General features: G+C 35.1%; 1 long non-coding RNA gene across 1 annotated transcript; it reads left to right on the top strand.

The window, feature by feature from the left end:
- The first annotated feature begins 247 nt into the window (after positions 1 to 247).
- On the top strand, positions 248 to 6,604 carry LOC135198405 (uncharacterized). The gene is made up of 3 exons (XR_010310797.1): positions 248 to 355; positions 639 to 748; positions 928 to 6,604. It is a non-coding gene; the product is annotated as an uncharacterized LOC135198405 (long non-coding RNA).
- Positions 6,605 to 15,526: the final 8,922 nt, after the last annotated feature.

Here is a 15,526-nt window from a genome sequence, read left to right as displayed (position 1 = left end):
TCCATGGCCACTGCCTTAGTGCATTACTAAATTCTCATTTTAATCATTGCTGCCTGAACTAGTCATTACTAAGTCTCAATTTCTATTTCAATCATTATTGTCTAAATTAATAATTACTAAGATAATTATCAGAATCATTTTTGTCTGTACCAATCAAAACTATAAATACTAAGTGACTCATAACTCTCTTGTTATCACAGTCCTTATATTACCAATACATTATTTCCCCAAATCTTTATTGTCTCAGAGGCTTCAGATTGATTCTGCAGAATCACCAACCACACTCTTCTATGTCTCTAAACTAAAACTCTGCTCAGTGGTGAATGACACTCATGTATCCCGGATAGTAATGAAGGTAAAATCTAGAGATATTTCCTACATGGAAGTAGTATACCATACCAGGTAGACTATATTACTTCATGGTGAAATGATGTTGAAAGTGTTGAATTATTATTTTTTATATTGAAATACTTCATGAGTAGTCACTAACACTAAATAATATTTCTTAAAATATAAAATACAACTAGCAATTTCCTTTTGCACACAGGTGGACATTATAATTCAAACAAGAAAAATAAACTTTGTAAATGTATAGACAAAATTACCTTAGTAATCACCTCCTCCTCCTCCTCTTTCAGTTCATGGTATCTAGGAATGCTGGTGCCTTCATTCTGACGACCTTCTTACCCTCTATGATCCTAGGCATCATTGGCTGCTTCACTCACACTCTCGATGAAAAGGCTTTCAGGTTAGAGGTCACTGTGTTGGAACACAAAAATTTAGTACTGGTTTCTTATAAGTAAAATTTCCAATGTGAATAAATTTTACCTAGTAACTTTTTAAAGGGCATGAATTTACTTTTGTCTACACTATAAACCAAAAATTATCATTATTATCACTAGTATAAGCTTTTTCTTCTTTGATCAGTGACCGGATCATGGTGACACTTACGTGCCTAATAGTGATAGCATCACTATTTTCAACAACCACCTCCGTAACTCCAAACTCAGCATCTCCGAAGTTGGTGGACATCTTTTTCTTCTTTTACATTGCTCGTCTGTTTATGATCTTCATTATCCACTCCATTCTAGTCATTCTAAACAAAAAAAGGAAAAAACTTGAAGAAAGCATCCAACAAAATCATGAATTTCTTAAATTCAAGAGAAAGTTGTCACTTTCATATGCAAAGACAAAGAATCTCAAAGGTTCTATGAAAGGAGAGGTCCAGCTGCCTCTTCGGAGTGCTTGGGAAGATGACGTGGAAATGGCACTTAAAACTGACAGTTCTGTGAAACTTTCAGCCATGAACCTAGATAAATTAGGTCTAGTTCTCGGTGTAGTAATAGATACTGTCTTTCTTTTTTATTTTTCTGCTATCATCATCAGTGAGCGTTACAATCTGTTTAGACGGTTTGAATCAGACACTGAGCACTGTCCACTGAGTAGTGTACATTGATACTAGTACGTAGTAGCAGAATTCAATTCAGGTATTTAATAACCCTGAGGTTTAAACAAATTTTTCCAAGAACCAATTTTCAGCAAAACAACCCCAAAACAATATTTACATTTCAAGGAATATACATGTATATTTATGAAACTACTATACAGGCAGTCCCCGGGTTACGACGGGGGTTCCGTTCTTGAGACGCGTTGTAAGCCGAAAATCATCGTAAGCCAGAACATCGCCAAAAATCCTAAGAAAACCTTACTTTTAAGGCTTTGAGTGCATAAAAACTATGTAAACTGCATTCTTATTGTATTTTTCATAAAAATTTCAAATATTGATTATTTTGCATTTTTGGAGTCATATTTCTTCTGGCAGATCAGCGTTGCAGGCGCCGTAACCCTGGAACGTGTCGTAAACCTGGAAATAATTTCTGATAAATATAATTGAAAAGCGTTGTATGGAACGTCGTAAGCCAGTGACTGCCGGTAATGGCAAAATAAAAACTAATTGTAACCTTCAAAAACAGAACATAACAAACAGATGAAGTCAAATAATAACATTTTGTATGAATATTTTTGCAGAAAATTCTATAAAGTTTCATATGAGGGGAGAGTGATGACAAGAAAGGTATAAAAATACGATACTTCTGATCTACAAGATAGATGAAAATTTTGCTTTGTTTGAATATTCAAAGTACATAATATCATACTTGTAGTTACAATATGTTATTTCTGAGAAACAGAATGAAGTGAATGTCTTACAAATGAAATAAGTTTTACAAAGTCCAAGGAGTTAAATTTGTTTCTCTGATGAACACATACTTTATCATGGATCCTGCCTTAGGGAACCTTTCATTAATGATTACATGAACAATGAAAATGGACACATTACACTGCGAGTGAAATTATACATGAGAGATGAAAAATAAATTTCAGAGATGTCCAATTAAATGTGTACAGAAGATATTGTGAAGGCCCTATAGGTACGTAAGGAGTGTAAGAGATGGAGGAAAAGAAATATTTTACAATTCAAAAGTTTTTACAAATGAGTGAAAACAAGAGAAGGTTCCTTGAATGTGGAGGGAGCAAGAGCTTACATATTTTAAAACCAAAAAAGTTAGATTTTGCTAATCCAGCTCCTTAATCCAGGTATTAACCCAATATGGTTTTTTTAAAGTTGAGGATAAGTACATTATAAAGATTATATACTATTTCTGAAAAGATATGAAAGGATGCAAGAAATACATAAGGGTACTAGAGAAATTTTTAAAGCATTGTACTCTGCTTTAGATTTATTTCACATCAGGCAAAAACTTATTACAGTTTTTTAAGTTACTCTGATAGACAAATAAAGATACTAGTTCACTAATTGCAGTTTGATTCAGAGAACATCCAGTACTGTATAAGAACGTGGCCCAATTCCTCCAACATGTTCTGATTCAAAACTAGCTGTCACCTCAGTGCTTAGTTATGACTGTTCTATTGACAGCCTCCAGATTAGCAAGTCTAGTTTCTTCCTTTGCATGTTCAAGATGAGGAATTTCCCCCAAATCTTAATTCCCTCCATTTAATCCTATAAGCATCACTCTCAAAATATTCCTTTATCTTCCTTATGGACACTTACAGATGCTCTTTGCTTTACATTTCATCTTAGGATTTTCTGACTGTAAGATAGTCGAGATTATAGAGGAAAAGTCATTAATTAAAAGATTTACATGACTTTAACAAATACAAAATGCTCTTGTTTGCTATACAGAAATATGGAATGAAATAGAGAAAACTACTGAGTGCGTGAATTACACTTCATAACTTGATTTGTTACCATGTTAATAGTACTACTTTCCAGGAACGTGTGGATAAATGATTTTATTAGACATATTTACATACAATTAACTGTTCAAATGAAAAAATTTTGTTTTTTATGATTAGCCCATGAAAGCAATAACAACTGAAATTTCGCAATTAGTCAAAGAGACGTGGTGCTGCATTATTTTGGAGGTTGACATTTGTGGCTAATATATGCATAACCTCCATTATATAAGAATTTTATTTTTGATTTCTAACACTAACTTTGCTTACAATTTGGTATATATTTCACATCATATTTACCTTTTTAATGAAATACAGTACTAAAAAGCAATAAAGAAGAATATTGTCATAAATAAGTAAGATTTTAAGGATATTACTGCAGTAAAAACAGACTGAATGTTTCATTAAAAGAAAAGTAATTTCACCTCGTTCTTGAACAAGGTTTCTAGACTCTTAAAGGGTTGGACCAAAGGATCTGTTACCCAAACAGCGCTAAAAAGTAAAACAGGGAACATAGTCTACAACAGAAGGGATGCAAATATCAAGGTGAATATACCTTAGTAAATCTTCAGAGATATTTGAAAAAATACTTTAGTAAATCTTAAGGGATATTTGAAAAACTCTTTAGAAGTAGGAATTTTTAAGGTACTTAACTGCATACCCTTTGTTTACCTATATGCAATACACAGACCTACTTTAAAGTTATTTTTTTTTCCAAGCAGATTATCAACAGCAGAAATACCACTTGACAGGTTTGCTTTCAGAGGCCTAAGCATAAAGAGGAAAAGCCAGCTCCTAAAATAATAATAATAATAATAATAATAATAATAATAATAATAATAATAATAATAATAATAATAATAATAAGGATGTAGACCCTTTTTTTTTCTTTCTTTCTTTTATTATTATTATTAAACCAATCCTGAGTTAATGAAATGGAGTCTTCTCAGTTTTCATTATAATTCTTTTGTGCTCCATGTCAATATTGGACAACAATTGGCCAATGTTCATATTTTGGCAAAGAAGGACAGTGGCAATATAATAAACATCTTTCTCTATATGTACGTACAAGAGAAGGTAGTGAAACACGGGGGATAAACCCATAGAGTTCAACAGCATGTTACATAATGGGATATTTTATACCAGTACATACTATTGTATTTCAGAAATTCCTTGTTGTCGACATTACAACCTGGTCATTTTCATGATGGGCGAGATAAGTCTGGAGAAAAGTGGTGTGGGTGGTGGTATACATCGAGGATCAGCATAGTGGGCAAGAGCAGCGCTGAATTCTCATCTGAAGTATGGCACTGGCATAACATCTCCTGGTAACTGCTGTTAAACTCTATGGGGCTTATACTTTGTGTTTCAGTATTGTACTATAGAAAATAGACTGATTTAATATGCTTCTAATGTATTTTTCTACCAAAATATGTATATTGGCCATTATTGCCCAATACTGATATGGAAGACAAAAGAATTATAAGGAAGACAGAAGACTCAACATAAAATTAATTCATTCTATTTAACCTTAATAATAATAACTTAGCTTACCAGACCTTGAATTATGAGATTTTTAATTAGCTACAATATTGTGAAGGTTTCCTGCTAGGCAAACAGTTTAGAAGTTATGTATTTTGCAGATAAATCTTTAAAAGTGAATAGTAAGTGTAAAGCTTTAGCTTAGGCTAGGAATGATATGGGATTACTGTAGGCTACTGAATATCCTGAATCTTTGAGTGCATACTATGTTATATGGTCTACATGTAATTTGACAAACTTTGCTGCTTATTATAAGCTTTCTTCCATGAAGCATCTGATAAGCTGAGGGGCTACTGTAATAATAAAAATGATAATGTCACGTATACAATTTTTTATTTACATGAAGATATCAGCTAAGTACAATAAATACCACATACATTCATCTAACTTGTAAACTTTTTCTTACATACCAACTCACCTAAAATATCAAATAAATTGCTGCACTTGAGGTTCTAACTTATCAACATAAAGATTACTTTTTTTTTACTGATATATACTCACAACAAAACTTTAAATACTATGTAATTACTTCAAATAGGCTTTCACTTCAAACAAGTCTCATTTAATTCAACACCAACTAATTTCCTTAAAAACTAAATTCACTACTATTTGCAAAACAGGGCAAGTTTTGATAGAATGGATGATTTCCTAAGGATATTATTTATCAAAAAATAATTTTCCACAATTTGAAATTCTTGATTTCAAGAAAGAATGGATTACTAAAAAAGGTTTTGTGTATCAGTAACAATCCTAGTAAATACTTGCTTTCAATGGTTTTCCCTTTCAAAATAATGTCCTAACATTCAAAACCTCAGCTATTCATGAGTTTACCAAAATAGCTACAATAAATGCTACATATTTATCACTTACATCATACTGAAATTTCCATTTATTAAATTACCAGTAAAATAATACTTAAAATATCTATTTAGCCTGATGTTATATTTCAACAGTTTCAAGTATGAAATGTATTTCTTACTGTACCTCTTCCTACTGCTACTCCGTGAAGACATCCTCTGTGCGTTGACCTCCAATCATTTTTAGTATGATAGTATTGAAAGCAAAAACATTATCTAGGGTCTTCTTCAGTTCACTCATTGTCCGATCAAAACTCATAATGCCCGAGTCCTAAAATGTAAGAAGTGGAATGAACTACAAAGAGAAATAAAGAATAAACTGCTTACTCTACGAACTAGTAAATGTATAGGATGTTAACTTCACATTCATAACAACACTACTATCCATTTCAGGGACAGTGGGTCATTATTTTTCTAAAATATCTTTCAAACTAATTATTTGATCAAGATGGTGTTTTGACATAGTGTACAAGACACCTCCCGCTAAGTTTTGGTAATAAAGTGCTTTGTAAAATGTGTTAGTTAAGGTATTTACTCTTGACTTACATAGTGTTGTCAAGCATCGCCACCCTTACATTTGAATGTCCTGTATTCCATCCTGTCCCTCCCTACCTCCCTCCCTCTCCCTTCCCCTCCTCATCCCTCCCTCAGCCCACTTTCATGGCCTCCCCATCTCTAACCACCCTTTCCCGTCTATAATATTATATTGAGTATGTAATATTGGATGTTATAAATGTGTCGAATTTTGAAGATTCTGTGTTCATTTAATCATTGTTATTGTATTTCCTTAAGTTATATGAATGGGAGTAAGCTTTACAGCATATGAGCTTCACCATATTCACCCAGTATAATATACCTACTATCATGATCTCGACTTAAATTCTTTACCTCGTTTGCCCCTCGTATTGATGTGTTGACTACGAGCAGGTAAACTATGGTAACCAAAATTAAATCACAGTTTAATCTACAACCCAGTATATAATTAACACTATGTACTACTGCTTAACAAAGAAAAAAAACTATAAATAAATTATTTCTTTGTGCAAACATCTTTCAATTTCTTTGGTCCACCCTTTGTGACCGCCTTTAGTGCCGAACTTAAGAAGTACAGTGGGCTGAATAAACAAGAGCAACTACAAATCTTGTGCTACACTTACAATATACTATGCTAGCACTAACCTTGACTTTACCTAAGGCAGACAGGTCCACATTCGCCTACATACGCATAACTATAAATTAGACATAAGACGGGTTTACACGGGTTCCTCTGGTAACTAAATTAGCAAAGGGCCTGTCATGAAATTTACAAGTTTGTTAAGTTGCATGTAAGACAAGTTAAGCTCCTCCAACTAGGTACCTACTAGATATAGCCTATATAGTAGCCTATTACATCTGCACCAAGGGCCTTTAACATGCAACAGGCTAACATTTACCTCTCACTATGTTCTTAGATACTGCAACAATAACTTATTTACTATCACTTAAAAATGAACGTACTTCAACACTTACCAAGACTGATAACATGGGAAATTGTGACTCTTTTTAGTCGAACTGTTCAGACACTTTTTCGCAAATGGCCGAGATGAAGTGTCAAACTCCACATTTAGAGAAAAAACCAAGAATATGTAACGGCACGTCTTATCTCTTGCCGATTTCCCCAAAGCTAATCATATACCTCCTGTTAGCCAAACCAGTACTGAATCATTCTAGATGTCAAGAAATCGATTTTATATTCTAGAAATGAAAATCAGATTCAACGACAGACTGATTTATGGTGACTAAATCTGGCGTTGCAACTTCGAGGTTATTGACACCATCCCTAATTCAACGAGAAGAGGGCGTTGATCTCTTAAAGCGAGAACAACGAGCACTCAAATATGAAATATTCATTGTCATTTTCATCGCGAATAAAATAATGAGCGTAATTAATTCAAGACAATTCAAGGAAAATCAAGACTTATTCATTGGCATCAATCGTCCACTCGCTAGTCGATTGTCTCTTGTAGGCCTGTCGGACGTCAGTGACTGTCAGTCAGTGTTGCCGAAGTGCGGAATTTTCGTCTGCTATGCGGAATAAAAAGTCTACGGGGCAGCTATCCAAGTTTGTATGCCGATGCGGATTCCACATCTGCATTTTCGCAGCAAGCGAATTTCTTCATGCGGCCATTCATGTAAATTTATCATTACAAATTGCAGTTTTTTTTTTTATTTTTAAAAACAATTTCTCATTTAAATACAATATTATAAAAGATAAGACTTATCAAAATATGACGGTGATATGATTAATGTACATAAATCTTGTTAATATATATCATTTCCTATCCATGATTTCATGAGTTATATACTGATACATAAATGCTGTTATGCTTATTACAAACTTATCTGTAAATATATCTGGGACAAATAAGAAAGGAAAAAATAATACTTCTAATATGTATATATATGTATATTAGTCGTATAGGTAGGTATATGTATATGTATGTATGTATTTATATGTATGTATATAGTATATACAGTGCATGTATTATATCTTTGATATATATGTAAATATGATGTATAGAAATATGGTATGATAATAGATATGGTGTATGTATGAATATATATATATATATATATATATATATTTATATATATAATATATAGTATGTATGCATATATAGTATACATATATATGTATATATAGATATATATATATATATATATATATATATATATATGTGTGTGTGTATCTGTATTTGTATACGTGTATAATACATTATATTTATATATAACATATATATATCTATATATACATACATATACATAGATAAACATATACATATATGTATATATATGTACATGTGTATATCTATGTATCTATATATATATATATACATATACATAGTACTATATATATATATATATATATCTATATATATATATATATATGTTGTGTGTGTGTATGTGTGTGTGTGTGTGTGTGTGTGTGTGTAGGGCTGTTGCCTTTGTATAATAAGGCGCCCTGTGAGGTTATTTAGACCTGCGATAATTTACGCTAAGGTCGGTTTGTTATGACTCTCCATCCTCATTGGAGTGTCTTGGATTTCGATGATAATTTCTAAGTTCATTCAGTATCTTCTTTCTGACGTGAGGTTTTAATGTTGAAACGCAGAGTACAAAAGTCTACATGGTGAAGATCAGATAAAATTGGACAGGTCTTCCAATGATGCTGGCTGATTTAAGTCTGACATACAATCTGGTTAACAAATCATAAAGTGAGCAGACAGTAGCTCAAACATACGAACATACACACAGATGACATAGATTACAAGTCAGTAGGCCGTCTGGGTTATAGGTCACTGTGGTTGTCTCAAGCAGGAAGCTGCGACAGCAGTTTACAAAACAATAGATTTGATGACCTCATATGACGACAAACCAGACACTGACTGATACAACACGTCAGTTTAGACTACATTAACTTATCTGGTCCGATCATACTCCTGCAGGCAAACTGGTTGACCTCTTGGGTCACTGGTTTTAATTATCATAGTTTTAGTTTTTATATATGGAATAACAGTCCATATTTTTTTTATCATGTAACACTTACATATATATATATATATATATATATATATATATATATATATATATATATATATATATATGGGGATACAATCCACATGAAGTAAAATCCTCTTGTAGTTTTAAAATATATCTCTAGTAAAGGATATAATTTTAAACTACAAGAGGATTTTACTTCATCGTGGATTGTATCCCCATTTACTTAGAGGTACGACATTGTAACCTGGCTTCTGCATATATATATATATATATATATATATAGAATATATATATAGATATATCTATATATTAGTAATGTACCTTAAGTTAATACAACGAAAGTTGATTTAATAAATCGTTCAAATACCCCTATGTTGGGCGAAGTTCATGATCATCATATCCTACGAATAGGTGCAGTAAACAAGTGATCAATTACCTCCACAATCTCCTATGGGCATACACTTTTTATCGCTAGTAGGTAGTACGCTAAACAAGTGCGATACTCAATGTTTTCGACGAAGGATTTTCAATGCCAGAATTCTCGCTTTTAATTAATTTGCTATGTACAAAGGTAATGTCCAGAGTTTCAAAAATATATCTTTGGAGCTCACGTTTCATAGACAATGAAACTTTTAATATTATATATACCTGCCACTCTGCAAAACTCGTAAAGATCAAGTGGCAACCATAATTATGCGGACTAAGTATTCTATCTTCCCAGATCGCCAATCCATTATCATGTCATCTATGACATTTATGTTGAAGCAAAATTAGTAGTGCACATTATTCAATTTATAGTAGATTCACATCAGCCGTGCATTTGATGTCTAGGCCAGTCCCTTATGACGCTCTTGATTGGCTGTTGATAAGCCAATGACAGGGCTGGAGCGTTCACATAGGCAGGATGTATGTTCCACTTCTCCTGAGGGATGCTTTTGAAAGACGTATCCCCCATGAGAGGTGGAACATATACCCTGCCTATGTGAACTCTTGAGAGGATAGAGTTTCCAGCCCCGTGACTGGCTTATCAACAGCCAATCAGGAGCGTCGTAAGGGACTGGTCTAGGCATCATGCACCGGTGATGTGAATTTACTATAGTAATATCTGTTTACACCATAATACATTTAAAATAGTCCTGAAATTATGTTTTCTTTATGCAGTGAGAAGTTGAGCTTCTATTGTATTTGCACCAATATTTGATTCAGGACCCAGGACAGATTAAAACTTTTTTCCTGTCATATGCCATCATTAGTTTGTTTTCAATAAGTAATCGAAAATAAGGATAAAGCAGACTCCTTCTTTTCAACTGGAGGACACCCTATTTCTTCTTAATTGGTTGAACTTGAACGCCTATTGTTTCCGGTTCCTTGGGTGAATCCATCGTAACCAACCACTTGATGGGTCAAGGCTCAACACTTAAAACTTGCCTCATCACATTTTGTTGTGTCGAAGGCGCTGGTTTTATGGGTCTCACTTTTCAAACATCCTATTTTGCGTTCAGTTCCTACCTCTCTCTCTACCTCTCCTTTGCCTTCATCTACCATAACTCTACTAGTAGATTTTCCTAGCTTATATATTCCCTATATAATTATTTCTACAGACTTCTGCATTCTTAACAATGCGAGTTTGTATGATTATGAAATGTGCCAGCATTTTCTTGTTTTTGTTTAGTTTAGTGGTTTCAAGACAAAATTAATTAGATAATTAAATATCTTAAATATGGATTATTGTGTCTCAATTGATGAAAACTACTGTACCAGGTAAAAGAAAAAGTGCTCTCAAGTTCAAAGCAAATATAACTGTCGTTTCTCTCTCTCTGGTAGAGAAGACGGTTCAGTGTCATACTAATTAACAGGTACTGGAATTGTAGGTGGATGCGTTCCATAGCGATAGAAATGATATCCAATATAGGTAGGTAGGCTACTCGGTTGTATGAACATATATACAGGGTGTTTCGAAAATAAAGCCCTCCCCCTCTACAGCATAAACTAAAATTGATATGGACAAAAACAATAGTAATTCAGAACAGGTATTTATTTAAGTTTCTCTTTGAGTATTTGATATTTTGTGTGGCCCCCATCTTCCTGTACTACAGCCTGCATTCTTGAGGGGTATGATTTCAGTATATCGCAAAAAACTGAGATTCAACTCCATTTCCCTGAGCACTTCAGTCACCTCTCTTCGCAGGTCGTCGAGGCTTGGCATACCATCATAGTTCACTGTGCGTGCTTCAACACAATCCTTTAAGATACTACCGATGTTTTCACACACATTAAGGTCAGGGGAGCTACCTGAAAATTCACTTGACGAGAAGAAATTGATACCACTGTTCTGAAGCAGCTCCTGTGTCTGAAGAGCCTTGAAACATGGTGCCTTATAATGCAAAAATGTGATTTCTTCAACAGATAACACATTTTCAGAATCTTTGAGGAAAGGAAATACTCCACCAGTAAGCACAGTTTCTCTGAAGTATTCGCCGTTCCATGACTGTCCTTTTTCTTTGATGATCCACATTAACCGTTTGGCTGTGAAATGAAGAAAAATGCCCAAACATTCAGGAAATTTCACAACTTGGCGATAGGGCACGTCATCACTGATATCATCCAACTTTGCAGCCCAAATGATGTCCTTTTTATGATTTGGCTTCCTGACTGTGTAAATGAAGAATTCATCTGATGCGGCAATATGGAGAAAGTCAGCTTCATCCCAATCTTTAAGAAATGAACCACAAAACCATGCACGGTCTTCTCTCTGTTGCTGAGTGATGTTGGGCTTGCTGATAACATGAAATGGCTTGATACCAGATTTTTCAACTCATGATATACAGCACTATAACTTCTCTTCTTTCCCCTTTTTGTTTCTAGTTCAAGCGCCAATTTACATAGACTTTCTTTGTCTACCCAATGCCTCAGCTATGATGTCTTTTGACTCCTGAGAAAGGACTTCAGCCCTTACAAGATTCTCACTCTTTTCGCGATGACAGTCATATGGATTTTTGTTCCAGTTTCTTTTAACAAAGGATTCATCTTTTTTAATGTATTTAGCTATCCAGGAACGTGAAATGAAGGATGCGCCAGCATCCCTGGCCTCTCTGAAGGTTATAGCCCGGGTTCGGTCAATCCATCTGATTTCCTCCAAGTCGTTAGCCATGGCTGTATCTAACTCCGTCACTCAGTCTGAAAATACAAGAAATGTAAAATGTAAAATGACTTAATAGAAACTTAAGATAATGTACTTGGAGATAGCCTAAAGCAGAAAACTTCATAACTTCCCATTTGTTCTGTGGAGTGGGAGGGCGGGGCTCTAATTTCGAAACACCCGGTAGTATACGACATAATTAATTAGTCAATGACTAAACCCTTGAAAATGGAATTCAAATTTTCATCATCCCTATGAAATTTTCAGTTTTAAAACAATTTGATGATATATAGAGTGGTTACACAGTACTGTAGGAGTGCTGCATATTTTATTGGAAGACAACATTCTATAAAACTACTGTGATTCAAATTAACCATCCTTCACAGAATTGTACAAAGAATTTCCAGTTACATAACATGGATTCCCTGGAAAATGACTTTGTAGTTAATCAAAGGTGTGTTTTACTTTTTGTTTCTACTGAGTTGGGACTGAATTTAGATTTCCAGGATGAATTAATGGTCGCTGAACCGCAATCATTCAAAACAATTATTTCTATGTTCTCAAATAATAAGATAATTGTGAATTGCATATTTACAAGGAATCTCAAATATTTTCGACGTTCAGATTGTATCCATATGATATACATTTAAAATCTTAAAACTTACCTATGGTTTTTGAAAATTTTTATGGTTGAGTAGTTAATTATTATATGTAGATATATATATTGTTCAAGATTTAGCTAGAAACAAGGCCTTGGATCCAGGAGAAGAGCCTCAGAACATGACGGGACCTAGACTAGGTCAGATCAACTGGCCGCCCCTTACCAGATGCGCTGCCCCGCCCCCAAACCCTTCCTGGACCTGCTCTCCATGCTTTGGGAAGCCCAAGGTATACTTTTTAATCAGTTCCATAGTGTCGTGACTTAGAGGAAGGAGGCAACCGGCATCATCACAAAAAGGTATTGTAAGGGAATTTCCATTTCAACCAGGGAATTGTTTTATCTTTGCCTGTATTTCATTTCATTTTCCAAGGCAACTTGTGCAGTGTTTCATTCCCCTTCGCCATCTGGGGCTCAATTCTGTAACTACTCTGTGATACCAGTAACATTCCCCTAGTGAATTAAATCCACGAAATAGTTTCTGCTGTGTAAATATCTCAGTCATTTCATTTCCCCCTGAGTGGCCTTTTGATTGAGAGAAACAGTGAGTAGAATTTGCCCCACGTGTGCCATGCCTCATACCTATGCCCCTCTACTTGCAGACAAACGATGTGCCTGGCTGTGGTAGAACTTGGAAGTCCTTCAAGCTTGCAATTTTGCTCCATTGCGCAATTTTCCTAAACACGTGACTGGGCTGCTCCCCCACGTGTTAGGGTAGACTGAGAGAAGTTCTCCTACCCTTGTGTTTCCTGGACCTCTGTAAATTTATGTAAATACAGTGCTTTTATGTAAAAATTCCTCCCTCTTCAGCTTTTTTTTTTCTTGTTCAAACCCCTCGTCCTCTAGTCAAGGCCTGAGAGGAGACGAGGTGGAATTGTGAATGATATATATATATATATATATATAATATATATATAGTATATATATATATATATATATATATATCTTGATGTTTTGGCTAATTTGCTTAGAATTGTATCTTTTAATTAGTTATCCTGTAAAATTCAAATAAAAATTATACTTGCCTTAGAAAAATGGCCATTTTCCCCTAAGTTGCACTTACCCGCCTGTAGGTATTGTTTTTCTTATAGACAAAAAGGTAAATAATGGAAAATCCCCAAATTTATTTTAACAGATAAGATTAACAATATATCCCGCATGGAGAGAGAGAGAGAGAGAGAGAGAGAGAGAGAGAGAGAGAGAGAGAGAGAGAGAGAGATCAGACAAAGAAGATAAGTACTGCAAAAAATCCCTGAGAGTGATAGAGAGAGATTCAGCAATTTTTATAACACCAAGAGACAAGGCAGAGTTAAAAAAATGTTCAGAATATTTCCTGATATATTTTGATAAATCGAAATATCTCTCGTGGAATATAGAAAATCAACGAAAAATCGAGAGAGAATGAGAGGAGAGTATATGAACTGGTTATGTCCAGATATTGTTCGAAATACGGAGAGAAGTCTAACGTAGGAATAGTCATCTTGTTTATTGTGACTGCCTATTCACTGGTGCTGCAACACTAGCTCGACAACAATGAAGAGATTCAGAAGGCGGGCGGAAGGGAAGAACACACTCGTGTGATGCAGATCACTCAGGAGGTGTGGCAAAAGCAGACCTGGCAAGAAAGGGCCTACTCGCTCGAAGCTGACACGTTCCTGAAGAGGGAGAACGACCAAGAAAAGAGGGAAAATCGGCAGCTGGAAGACAAGATCCTCAAGATCACAGATGAAAATCGGCAGCTGATGGAAAAGACAAAGGAGGAGAGAAACGATGCCCTATGTGAGAGGATAAGGGAACTAACAGTGCGGTTGGCAGAGGCAAACAGCCAGGTTGAGAGGCAAGAGGAACTCGTACGACAGAAGGAGAAAGACCCGCAGTTAAAAAACGAGGCTCATCCAGGAACAAAAGGACGCGACCGAAAAGCGCGAATCCGGCAGGAAAGACGTCGAGGTCAGGTTCGAGCGCCTGCAGAAGGAAGTGGAAGATCTCAGGAAGGAAAAGTGTGGACTCCAGTGTGAAGCTGAGGCTGCGAAACTCAAGAGGAAGACCGGTGTCAAGGGCGAACGGAACGAAAAGCTGGAAGATGAGGTTGGACAGCTGCGAGGAGCAAAGGAGAAATTGGTTTACAACCTGAAGAACCTGCAGGGGAAAAACAGAAGTCTGGAGAAAGACAACTGGAAACTGAAGGAGCAGCTGTTCGTCTTCAAGGAATGGCTCAATCTCATAGGAATGGCGCTGGCTTCACAAAGACGGATGAGATGTGAAAAATTTGAGGACAATGTTTGTTGTATGGAAAGCTTAATGTTTATTTGTAATAAGTTTGCTTTGGAATCCTTGAAGGAAGTTGAAGTTGCAGGGAAATAAATATGCTAAAATGTTTTCTTAAGAGTTTTTTGATTCATGAAAGGAAAAGGAAAATGGAAGGAATGAAGAAAGCGTGAGTAAAATGACAGGATTGGTGGAGTGCCAGGAGAAGGAGCATAAGATTCAGAGAAGCCCCAGGAGAACTGAAAGGATTCAGAGAGGCCCCAGGAG

This window comes from Macrobrachium nipponense, chromosome 22, assembly GCF_015104395.2.
Source record: "Macrobrachium nipponense isolate FS-2020 chromosome 22, ASM1510439v2, whole genome shotgun sequence".
Classification (NCBI taxonomy): Eukaryota; Metazoa; Arthropoda; class Malacostraca; order Decapoda; family Palaemonidae; genus Macrobrachium; species Macrobrachium nipponense.
The sequence above is the reverse complement of the archived record's forward strand: the minus strand, read 5'-3'. Positions and strand labels throughout refer to the sequence as shown.